The sequence below is a fragment of the Pelobates fuscus genome, chromosome 12 (assembly GCF_036172605.1).
Source record: "Pelobates fuscus isolate aPelFus1 chromosome 12, aPelFus1.pri, whole genome shotgun sequence".
In the NCBI taxonomy this organism is placed as follows: Eukaryota; Metazoa; Chordata; class Amphibia; order Anura; family Pelobatidae; genus Pelobates; species Pelobates fuscus.
In genome coordinates, this window is record NC_086328.1 from 79,457,925 (window position 1) to 79,470,266 (window position 12,342).

General features: G+C 36.2%; 11 non-coding genes across 11 annotated transcripts; all 11 read right to left on the minus strand.

Annotated features, from left to right (window-relative positions):
• Window positions 1-145: 145 nt before the first annotated feature.
• On the minus strand, window positions 146-217 carry TRNAA-UGC (transfer RNA alanine (anticodon UGC)). Its single transcript has one exon. It is a non-coding gene; the product is annotated as a tRNA-Ala (tRNA).
• Window positions 218-1,280: 1,063 nt separating this feature from the next.
• On the minus strand, window positions 1,281-1,352 carry TRNAA-UGC (transfer RNA alanine (anticodon UGC)). Its single transcript has one exon. It is a non-coding gene; the product is annotated as a tRNA-Ala (tRNA).
• Window positions 1,353-3,045: 1,693 nt separating this feature from the next.
• TRNAA-UGC (transfer RNA alanine (anticodon UGC)) lies at window positions 3,046-3,117 on the minus strand. Its single transcript has one exon. It is a non-coding gene; the product is annotated as a tRNA-Ala (tRNA).
• A 1,064-nt stretch (window positions 3,118-4,181) lies between these two features.
• On the minus strand, window positions 4,182-4,253 carry TRNAA-UGC (transfer RNA alanine (anticodon UGC)). The gene has a single exon. It is a non-coding gene; the product is annotated as a tRNA-Ala (tRNA).
• A 1,065-nt stretch (window positions 4,254-5,318) lies between these two features.
• Window positions 5,319-5,390, minus strand: TRNAA-UGC (transfer RNA alanine (anticodon UGC)). The gene has a single exon. It is a non-coding gene; the product is annotated as a tRNA-Ala (tRNA).
• A 1,065-nt stretch (window positions 5,391-6,455) lies between these two features.
• Window positions 6,456-6,527, minus strand: TRNAA-UGC (transfer RNA alanine (anticodon UGC)). The gene has a single exon. It is a non-coding gene; the product is annotated as a tRNA-Ala (tRNA).
• Window positions 6,528-7,590: 1,063 nt separating this feature from the next.
• On the minus strand, window positions 7,591-7,662 carry TRNAA-UGC (transfer RNA alanine (anticodon UGC)). Its single transcript has one exon. It is a non-coding gene; the product is annotated as a tRNA-Ala (tRNA).
• A 1,064-nt stretch (window positions 7,663-8,726) lies between these two features.
• TRNAA-UGC (transfer RNA alanine (anticodon UGC)) lies at window positions 8,727-8,798 on the minus strand. The gene has a single exon. It is a non-coding gene; the product is annotated as a tRNA-Ala (tRNA).
• A 1,065-nt stretch (window positions 8,799-9,863) lies between these two features.
• TRNAA-UGC (transfer RNA alanine (anticodon UGC)) lies at window positions 9,864-9,935 on the minus strand. The gene has a single exon. It is a non-coding gene; the product is annotated as a tRNA-Ala (tRNA).
• A 1,065-nt stretch (window positions 9,936-11,000) lies between these two features.
• TRNAA-UGC (transfer RNA alanine (anticodon UGC)) lies at window positions 11,001-11,072 on the minus strand. Its single transcript has one exon. It is a non-coding gene; the product is annotated as a tRNA-Ala (tRNA).
• Window positions 11,073-12,135: 1,063 nt separating this feature from the next.
• On the minus strand, window positions 12,136-12,207 carry TRNAA-UGC (transfer RNA alanine (anticodon UGC)). Its single transcript has one exon. It is a non-coding gene; the product is annotated as a tRNA-Ala (tRNA).
• Between the last annotated feature and the right edge of the window lie 135 nt (window positions 12,208-12,342).

Genomic DNA, 12,342 nt, shown 5'->3' on the forward strand with positions numbered 1-12,342 from the left:
CGAGTTTGTGAATATTTTGAAAACATCACTTTTTGCCTACATATTTTTCTCGATACAATTCATCTTCTGGTGAATAAATTCTTCATTGGAACTATGTAAACAAAGTCACTCATGCCGACTCTTCTAAATTAAAATTAATTGCACCTGGAGATGCCGGGGATTGAATCCGGGGCCTCATACATGCAAAGCATGCGCTCTACCACTGAGCTACATCCCCATTACACTGTTGCAGCATTACAGAACACGACACACAAATAGAACCTCGGCTCATTCGAAAAAATAGCCTTGTCTATTTTTTTTAATAAAGTTCGTCTGAGGACTGTAAATTGCAAAATAGTTAAAAGCCTCAGATGTATATTAACAGAGGTAATAGTTGGACACATTTAACCACATCCAATGATTGTTTAGGACTCCTAGCCTACGTATGGTAACTTAGTGTCAATTGTTATATCAGATGGCTTAAATGCCCTTCCATTTATGACTTTATTGGTCAAAATATGAAGTTCTTCACTAAGTATATCATCTTCTTATCCAAAAATTATCCTCTTTTACTCGGGGAATGAGGACCTATAATCGATTTACTGACACCTCATGGACACCAGGCACCAGATTTTCTGAGACAGCAGTGAACAGGATCTTAGCAGATGTTTAATTAAGTTTGCTCACTCAACTCTAAATTGTTCAAAATCAAAACCTGAATTGCATTTTCTTTTCGGCTAAACGTTCCAAGCTGTGGAAGGTCCATGTTGGACTCTTTTCTAAAACATCAGCCTTGAAACAATTTTAATAAAGCTTCTGTAGCCAAAGAAATGAAATTCTCATGAGAAGTCACTAAAACTACGAATGTGAGGTCAAGGAAACTTCCCGAAACTCTAGAATTTAAGTAGGATACGCCATATACACTATTAAAAACCCACTTAGAGAAGTTGACAACGCTATGCTATTTTCTTTGGGAATAAGGAAATCTAATGCAGACTCTGTCCTCAGAAGGAAACCAAACACAGGATTTTTAAGACAAGAGAGGATTTGGAGCTTAAAGATTTTTCTTTGGATTGATACACTAATGTTGACATTGTTGTGTGATAATTACTAAATTGTAAAATTTTGACTTATTTAAAGAAGCTGTGACTAAAGCCGAGTTTGTGAATATTTTGAAAACATCACTTTTTGCCTACATATTTTTCTCGATACAATTCATCTTCTGGTGAATAAATTCTTCATTGGAACTATGTAAACAAAGTCACTCATGCCGACTCTTCTAAATTAAAATTAATTGCACCTGGAGATGCCGGGGATTGAACCCGGGGCCTCATACATGCAAAGCATGCGCTCTACCACTGAGCTACATCCCCATTACATTGCTGCAGCATTACAGAACACGACACACAAATAGAACCTCGGCTCATTCGAAAAAATAGCCTTGTCTATTTTTTTTTAATAAAGTTCGTCTGAGGACTGTAGATTGCAAAATAGTTAAAAGCCTCAGATGTATATTAACAGAGGTAATAGTTGGACACATTTAACCACATCCAATGATTGTTTAGGACTCCTAGCCTACGTATGGTAACTTAGTGTCAATTGTTATATCAGATGGCTTAAATGCCCTTCCATTTATGACTTTATTGGTCAAAATATGAAGTTCTTCACTAAGTATATCATCTTCTTATCCAAAAATTATCCTCTTTTACTCGGGGAGTGAGGACCTATAATCGATTTACTGACACCTCATGGACACCAGGCACCAGATTTTCTGAGACAGCAGTGAACAGGATCTTAGCAGATGTTTAATTAAGTTTGCTCACTCAACTCTAAATTGTTCAAAATCAAAACCTGAATTGCATTTTCTTTTCGGCTAAACGTTCCAAGCTGTGGAAGGAGCTATGTTGGACTCTTTTCTAAAACATCAGCCTTGAAACAATTTTAATAAAGCTTCTGTAGCCAAAGAAATGAAATTCTCATGAGAAGTCACTAAAACTACGAATGTGAGGTCAAGGAAACTTCCCGAAACTCTAGAATTTAAGTAGGATACGCCATATACACTATTAAAACCCCACTTAGAGAAGTTGGCAACGCTATGCTATTTTCTTTGGGAATAAGGAAATCTAATGCAGACTCTGTCCTCAGAAGGAAACCAGACACAGGATTTTTAAGACAAGAGAGGATTTGGAGCTTAAAGATTTTTCTTTGGATTGATACACTAATGTTGACATTGTTGTGTGATAATTACTAAATTGTAAAATTTTGACTTTATTGGTCAAAATATGAAGTTCTTCACTAAGTATATCATCTTCTTATCCAAAAATTATCCTCTTTTACTCGGGGAATGAGGACCTATAATCGATTTACTGACACCTCATGGACACCAGGCACCAGATTTTCTGAGACAGAAGTGAGCAGGATCTTAGCAGATGTTTAATTAAGTTTGCTCACTCAACTCTAAATTGTTCAAAATCAAAACCTGAATTGCATTTTCTTTTCGGCTAAACGTTCCAAGCTGTGGAAGGAGCTATGTTGGACTCTTTTCTAAAACATCAGCCTTGAAACAATTTTAATAAAGCTTCTGTAGCCAAAGAAATGAAATTCTCATGAGAAGTCACTAAAACTACGAATGTGAGGTCAAGGAAACTTCCCGAAACTCTAGAATTTAAGTAGGATACGCCATATACACTATTAAAAACCCACTTAGAGAAGTTGGCAACGCTATGCTATTTTCTTTGGGAATAAGGAAATCTAATGCAGACTCTGTCCTCAGAAGGAAACCAGACACAGGATTTTTAAGACAAGAGAGGATTTGGAGCTTAAAGATTTTTCTTTGGATTGATACACTAATGTTGACATTGTTGTGTGATAATTACTAAATTGTAAAATTTTGACTTATTTAAAGAAGCTGTGACTAAAGCCGAGTTTGTGAATATTTTGAAAACATCACTTTTTGCCTACATATTTTTCTCGATACAATTCATCTTCTGGTGAATAAATTCTTCATTGGAACTATGTAAACAAAGTCACTCATGCCGACTCTTCTAAATTAAAATTAATTGCACCTGGAGATGCCAGGGATTGAACCCGGGGCCTCATACATGCAAAGCATGCGCTCTACCACTGAGCTACATCCCCATTACACTGTTGCAGCATTACAGAACACGACACACAAATAGAACCTCGGCTCATTCGAAAAAATAGCCTTGTCTATTTTTTTTAATAAAGTTCGTCTGAGGACTGTAAATTGCAAAATAGTTAAAAGCCTCAGATGTATATTAACAGAGGTAATAGTTGGACACATTTAACCACATCCAATGATTGTTTAGGACTCCTAGCCTACGTATGGTAACTTAGTGTCAATTGTTATATCAGATGGCTTAAATGCCCTTCCATTTATGACTTTATTGGTCAAAATATGAAGTTCTTCACTAAGTATATCATCTTCTTATCCAAAAATTATCCTCTTTTACTCGGGGAATGAGGACCTATAATCGATTTACTGACACCTCATGGACACCAGGCACCAGATTTTCTGAGACAGCAGTGAACAGGATCTTAGCAGATGTTTAATTAAGTTTGCTCACTCAACTCTAAATTGTTCAAAATCAAAACCTGAATTGCATTTTCTTTTCGGCTAAACGTTCCAAGCTGTGGAAGGAGCTATGTTGGACTCTTTTCTAAAACATCAGCCTTGAAACTATTTTAATAAAGCTTCTGTAGCCAAAGAAATGAAATTCTCATGAGAAGTCACTAAAACTACGAATGTGAGGTCAAGGAAACTTCCCGAAACTCTAGAATTTAAGTAGGATACGCCATATACACTATTAAAAACCCACTTAGAGAAGTTGGCAACGCTATGCTATTTTCTTTGGGAATAAGGAAATCTAATGCAGACTCTGTCCTCAGAAGGAAACCAGACACAGGATTTTTAAGACAAGAGAGGATTTGGAGCTTAAAGATTTTTCTTTGGATTGATACACTAATGTTGACATTGTTGTGTGATAATTACTAAATTGTAAAATTTTGACTTATTTAAAGAAGCTGTGACTAAAGCCGAGTTTGTGAATATTTTGAAAACATCACTTTTTGCCTACATATTTTTCTCGATACAATTCATCTTCTGGTGAATAAATTCTTCATTGGAACTATGTAAACAAAGTCACTCATGCCGACTCTTCTAAATTAAAATTAATTGCACCTGGAGATGCCGGGGATTGAATCCGGGGCCTCATACATGCAAAGCATGCGCTCTACCACTGAGCTACATCCCCATTACACTGTTGCAGCATTACAGAACACGACACACAAATAGAACCTCGGCTCATTCGAAAAAATAGCCTTGTCTATTTTTTTTTAATAAAGTTCGTCTGAGGACTGTAGATTGCAAAATAGTTAAAAGCCTCAGATGTATATTAACAGAGGTAATAGTTGGACACATTTAACCACATCCAATGATTGTTTAGGACTCCTAGCCTACGTATGGTAACTTAGTGTCAATTGTTATATCAGATGGCTTAAATGCCCTTCCATTTATGACTTTATTGGTCAAAATATGAAGTTCTTCACTAAGTATATCATCTTCTTATCCAAAAATTATCCTCTTTTACTAGGGGAATGAGGACCTATAATCGATTTACTGACACCTCATGGACACCAGGCACCAGATTTTCTGAGACAGCAGTGAACAGGATCTTAGCAGATGTTTAATTAAGTTTGCTCACTCAACTCTAAATTGTTCAAAATCAAAACCTGAATTGCATTTTCTTTTCGGCTAAACGTTCCAAGCTGTGGAAGGAGCTATGTTGGACTCTTTTCTAAAACATCAGCCTTGAAACAATTTTAATAAAGCTTCTGTAGCCAAAGAAATGAAATTCTCATGAGAAGTCACTAAAACTACGAATGTGAGGTCAAGGAAACTTCCCGAAACTCTAGAATTTAAGTAGGATACGCCATATACACTATTAAAAACCCACTTAGAGAAGTTGGCAACGCTATGCTATTTTCTTTGGGAATAAGGAAATCTAATGCAGACTCTGTCCTCAGAAGGAAACCAGACACAGGATTTTTAAGACAAGAGAGGATTTGGAGCTTAAAGATTTTTCTTTGGATTGATACACTAATGTTGACATTGTTGTGTGATAATTACTAAATGGTAAAATTTTGACTTATTTAAAGAAGCTGTGACTAAAGCCGAGTTTGTGAATATTTTGAAAACATCACTTTTTGCCTACATATTTTTCTCGATACAATTCATCTTCTGGTGAATAAATTCTTCATTGGAACTATGTAAACAAAGTCACTCATGCCGACTCTTCTAAATTAAAATTAATTGCACCTGGAGATGCCGGGGATTGAACCCGGGGCCTCATACATGCAAAGCATGCGCTCTACCACTGAGCTACATCCCCATTACATTGCTGCAGCATTACAGAACACGACACACAAATAGAACCTCGGCTCATTCGAAAAAAATAGCCTTGTCTATTTTTTTTAATAAAGTTCGTCTGAGGACTGTAGATTGCAAAATAGTTAAAAGCCTCAGATGTATATTAACAGAGGTAATAGTTGGACACATTTAACCACATCCAATGATTGTTTAGGACTCCTAGCCTACGTATGGTAACTTAGTGTCAATTGTTATATCAGATGGCTTAAATGCCCTTCCATTTATGACTTTATTGGTCAAAATATGAAGTTCTTCACTAAGTATATCATCTTCTTATCCAAAAATTATCCTCTTTTACTAGGGGAATGAGGACCTATAATCGATTTACTGACACCTCATGGACACCAGGCACCAGATTTTCTGAGACAGCAGTGAACAGGATCTTAGCAGATGTTTAATTAAGTTTGCTCACTCAACTCTAAATTGTTCAAAATCAAAACCTGAATTGCATTTTCTTTTCGGCTAAACGTTCCAAGCTGTGGAAGGAGCTATGTTGGACTCTTTTCTAAAACATCAGCCTTGAAACAATTTTAATAAAGCTTCTGTAGCCAAAGAAATGAAATTCTCATGAGAAGTCACTAAAACTACGAATGTGAGGTCAAGGAAACTTCCCGAAACTCTAGAATTTAAGTAGGATACGCCATATACACTATTAAAAACCCACTTAGAGAAGTTGGCAACGCTATGCTATTTTCTTTGGGAATAAGGAAATCTAATGCAGACTCTGTCCTCAGAAGGAAACCAGACACAGGATTTTTAAGACAAGAGAGGATTTGGAGCTTAAAGATTTTTCTTTGGATTGATACACTAATGTTGACATTGTTGTGTGATAATTACTAAATTGTAAAATTTTGACTTATTTAAAGAAGCTGTGACTAAAGCCGAGTTTGTGAATATTTTGAAAACATCACTTTTTGCCTACATATTTTTCTCGATACAATTCATCTTCTGGTGAATAAATTCTTCATTGGAACTATGTAAACAAAGTAACTCATACCGACTCTTCTAAATTAAAATTAATTGCACCTGGAGATGCCGGGGATTGAACCCGGGGCCTCATACATGCAAAGCATGCGCTCTACCACTGAGCTACATCCCCATTACATTGCTGCAGCATTACAGAACACGACACACAAATAGAACCTCGGCTCATTCGAAAAAAATAGCCTTGTCTATTTTTTTTAATAAAGTTCGTCTGAGGACTGTAGATTGCAAAATAGTTAAAAGCCTCAGATGTATATTAACAGAGGTAATAGTTGGACACATTTAACCACATCCAATGATTGTTTAGGACTCCTAGCCTACGTATGGTAACTTAGTGTCAATTGTTATATCAGATGGCTTAAATGCCCTTCCATTTATGACTTTATTGGTCAAAATATGAAGTTCTTCACTAAGTATATCATCTTCTTATCCAAAAATTATCCTCTTTTACTCGGGGAATGAGGACCTATAATCGATTTACTGACACCTCATGGACACCAGGCACCAGATTTTCTGAGACAGCAGTGAACAGGATCTTAGCAGATGTTTAATTAAGTTTGCTCACTCAACTCTAAATTGTTCAAAATCAAAACCTGAATTGCATTTTCTTTTCGGCTAAACGTTCCAAGCTGTGGAAGGTCCATGTTGGACTCTTTTCTAAAACATCAGCCTTGAAACAATTTTAATAAAGCTTCTGTAGCCAAAGAAATGAAATTCTCATGAGAAGTCACTAAAACTACGAATGTGAGGTCAAGGAAACTTCCCGAAACTCTAGAATTTAAGTAGGATACGCCATATACACTATTAAAAACCCACTTAGAGAAGTTGGCAACGCTATGCTATTTTCTTTGGGAATAAGGAAATCTAATGCAGACTCTGTCCTCAGAAGGAAACCAAACACAGGATTTTTAAGACAAGAGAGGATTTGGAGCTTAAAGATTTTTCTTTGGATTGATACACTAATGTCACATTGTTGTGTGATAATTACTAAATTGTAAAATTTTGACTTATTTAAAGAAGCTGTGACTAAAGCCGAGTTTGTGAATATTTTGAAAACATCACTTTTTGCCTACATATTTTTCTCGATACAATTCATCTTCTGGTGAATAAATTCTTCATTGGAACTATGTAAACAAAGTCACTCATGCCGACTCTTCTAAATTAAAATTAATTGCACCTGGAGATGCCGGGGATTGAACCCGGGGCCTCATACATGCAAAGCATGCGCTCTACCACTGAGCTACATCCCCATTACATTGCTGCAGCATTACAGAACACGACACACAAATAGAACCTCGGCTCATTCGAAAAAATAGCCTTGTCTATTTTTTTTAATAAAGTTCGTCTGAGGACTGTAGATTGCAAAATAGTTAAAAGCCTCAGATGTATATTAACAGAGGTAATAGTTGGACACATTTAACCACATCCAATGATTGTTTAGGACTCCTAGCCTACGTATGGTAACTTAGTGTCAATTGTTATATCAGATGGCTTAAATGCCCTTCCATTTATGACTTTATTGGTCAAAATATGAAGTTCTTCACTAAGTATATCATCTTCTTATCCAAAAATTATCCTCTTTTACTCGGGGAATGAGGACCTATAATCGATTTACTGACACCTCATGGACACCAGGCACCAGATTTTCTGAGACAGCAGTGAACAGGATCTTAGCAGATGTTTAATTAAGTTTGCTCACTCAACTCTAAATTGTTCAAAATCAAAACCTGAATTGCATTTTCTTTTCGGCTAAACGTTCCAAGCTGTGGAAGGAGCTATGTTGGACTCTTTTCTAAAACATCAGCCTTGAAACAATTTTAATAAAGCTTCTGTAGCCAAAGAAATGAAATTCTCATGAGAAGTCACTAAAACTACGAATGTGAGGTCAAGGAAACTTCCCGAAACTCTAGAATTTAAGTAGGATACGCCATATACACTATTAAAAACCCACTTAGAGAAGTTGGCAACGCTATGCTATTTTCCTTGGGAATAAGGAAATCTAATGCAGACTCTGTCCTCAGAAGGAAACCAGACACAGGATTTTTAAGACAAGAGAGGATTTGGAGCTTAAAGATTTTTCTTTGGATTGATACACTAATGTTGACATTGTTGTGTGATAATTACTAAATTGTAAAATTTTGACTTATTTAAAGAAGCTGTGACTAAAGCCGAGTTTGTGAATATTTTGAAAACATCACTTTTTGCCTACATATTTTTCTCGATACAATTCATCTTCTGGTGAATAAATTCTTCATTGGAACTATGTAAACAAAGTCACTCATGCCGACTCTTCTAAATTAAAATTAATTGCACCTGGAGATGCCGGGGATTGAACCCGGGGCCTCATACATGCAAAGCATGCGCTCTACCACTGAGCTACATCCCCATTACATTGCTGCAGCATTACAGAACACGACACACAAATAGAACCTCGGCTCATTCGAAAAAAATAGCCTTGTCTATTTTTTTTAATAAAGTTCGTCTGAGGACTGTAGATTGCAAAATAGTTAAAAGCCTCAGATGTATATTAACAGAGGTAATAGTTGGACACATTTAACCACATCCAATGATTGTTTAGGACTCCTAGCCTACGTATGGTAACTTAGTGTCAATTGTTATATCAGATGGCTTAAATGCCCTTCCATTTATGACTTTATTGGTCAAAATATGAAGTTCTTCACTAAGTATATCATCTTCTTATCCAAAAATTATCCTCTTTTACTAGGGGAATGAGGACCTATAATCGATTTACTGACACCTCATGGACACCAGGCACCAGATTTTCTGAGACAGCAGTGAACAGGATCTTAGCAGATGTTTAATTAAGTTTGCTCACTCAACTCTAAATTGTTCAAAATCAAAACCTGAATTGCATTTTCTTTTCGGCTAAACGTTCCAAGCTGTGGAAGGAGCTATGTTGGACTCTTTTCTAAAACATCAGCCTTGAAACAATTTTAATAAAGCTTCTGTAGCCAAAGAAATGAAATTCTCATGAGAAGTCACTAAAACTACGAATGTGAGGTCAAGGAAACTTCCCGAAACTCTAGAATTTAAGTAGGATACGCCATATACACTATTAAAAACCCACTTAGAGAAGTTGGCAACGCTATGCTATTTTCTTTGGGAATAAGGAAATCTAATGCAGACTCTGTCCTCAGAAGGAAACCAGACACAGGATTTTTAAGACAAGAGAGGATTTGGAGCTTAAAGATTTTTCTTTGGATTGATACACTAATGTTGACATTGTTGTGTGATAATTACTAAATTGTAAAATTTTGACTTATTTAAAGAAGCTGTGACTAAAGCCGAGTTTGTGAATATTTTGAAAACATCACTTTTTGCCTACATATTTTTCTCGATACAATTCATCTTCTGGTGAATAAATTCTTCATTGGAACTATGTAAACAAAGTAACTCATGCCGACTCTTCTAAATTAAAATTAATTGCACCTGGAGATGCCGGGGATTGAACCCGGGGCCTCATACATGCAAAGCATGCGCTCTACCACTGAGCTACATCCCCATTACATTGCTGCAGCATTACAGAACACGACACACAAATAGAACCTCGGCTCATTCGAAAAAAATAGCCTTGTCTATTTTTTTTAATAAAGTTCGTCTGAGGACTGTAGATTGCAAAATAGTTAAAAGCCTCAGATGTATATTAACAGAGGTAATAGTTGGACACATTTAACCACATCCAATGATTGTTTAGGACTCCTAGCCTACGTATGGTAACTTAGTGTCAATTGTTATATCAGATGGCTTAAATGCCCTTCCATTTATGACTTTATTGGTCAAAATATGAAGTTCTTCACTAAGTATATCATCTTCTTATCCAAAAATTATCCTCTTTTACTAGGGGAATGAGGACCTATAATCGATTTACTGACACCTCATGGACACCAGGCACCAGATTTTCTGAGACAGCAGTGAACAGGATCTTAGCAGATGTTTAATTAAGTTTGCTCACTCAACTCTAAATTGTTCAAAATCAAAACCTGAATTGCATTTTCTTTTCGGCTAAACGTTCCAAGCTGTGGAAGGAGCTATGTTGGACTCTTTTCTAAAACATCAGCCTTGAAACAATTTTAATAAAGCTTCTGTAGCCAAAGAAATGAAATTCTAATGAGAAGTCACTAAAACTACGAATGTGAGGTCAAGGAAACTTCCCGAAACTCTAGAATTTAAGTAGGATACGCCATATACACTATTAAAAACCCACTTAGAGAAGTTGGCAACGCTATGCTATTTTCTTTGGGAATAAGGAAATCTAATGCAGACTCTGTCCTCAGAAGGAAACCAGACACAGGATTTTTAAGACAAGAGAGGATTTGGAGCTTAAAGATTTTTCTTTGGATTGATACACTAATGTTGACATTGTTGTGTGATAATTACTAAATTGTAAAATTTTGACTTATTTAAAGAAGCTGTGACTAAAGCCGAGTTTGTGAATATTTTGAAAACATCACTTTTTGCCTACATATTTTTCTCGATACAATTCATCTTCTGGTGAATAAATTCTTCATTGGAACTATGTAAACAAAGTCACTCATGCCGACTCTTCTAAATTAAAATTAATTGCACCTGGAGATGCCGGGGATTGAACCCAGGGCCTCATACATGCAAAGCATGCGCTCTACCACTGAGCTACATCCCCATTACACTGTTGCAGAATTACAGAACACGACACACAAATAGAACCTCGGCTCATTCGAAAAAATAGCCTTGTCTATTTTTTTTTAATAAAGTTCGTCTGAGGACTGTAGATTGCAAAATAGTTAAAAGCCTCAGATGTATATTAACAGAGGTAATAGTTGGACACATTTAACCACATCCAATGATTGTTTAGGACTCCTAGCCTACGTATGGTAACTTAGTGTCAATTGTTATATCAGATGGCTTAAATGCCCTTCCATTTATGACTTTATTGGTCAAAATATGAAGTTCTTCACTAAGTATATCATCTTCTTATCCAAAAATTATCCTCTTTTACTCGGGGAATGAGGACCTATAATCGATTTACTGACACCTCATGGACACCAGGCACCAGATTTTCTGAGACAGCAGTGAACAGGATCTTAGCAGATGTTTAATTAAGTTTGCTCACTCAACTCTAAATTGTTCAAAATCAAAACCTGAATTGCATTTTCTTTTCGGCTAAACGTTCCAAGCTGTGGAAGGTCCATGTTGGACTCTTTTCTAAAACATCAGCCTTGAAACAATTTTAATAAGGCTTCTGTAGCCAAAGAAATGAAATTCTCATGAGAAGTCACTAAAACTACGAATGTGAGGTCAAGGAAACTTCCCGAAACTCTAGAATTTAAGTAGGATACGCCATATACACTATTAAAAACCCACTTAGAGAAGTTGACAACGCTATGCTATTTTCTTTGGGAATAAGGAAATCTAATGCAGACTCTGTCCTCAGAAGGAAACCAAACACAGGATTTTTAAGACAAGAGAGGATTTGGAGCTTAAAGATTTTTCTTTGGATTGATACACTAATGTCACATTGTTGTGTGATAATTACTAAATTGTAAAATTTTGACTTATTTAAAGAAGCTGTGACTAAAGCCGAGTTTGTGAATATTTTGAAAACATCACTTTTTGCCTACATATTTTTCTCGATACAATTCATCTTCTGGTGAATAAATTCTTCATTGGAACTATGTAAACAAAGTCACTCATGCCGACTCTTCTAAATTAAAATTAATTGCACCTGGAGATGCCGGGGATTGAACCCGGGGCCTCATACATGCAAAGCATGCGCTCTACCACTGAGCTACATCCCCATTACATTGCTGCAGCATTACAGAACACGACACACAAATAGAACCTCGGCTCATTCGAAAAAATAGCCTTGTCTATTTTTTTTAATAAAGTTCGTCTGAGGACTGTAGATTGCAAAATAGTTAAAAGCCTCAGAT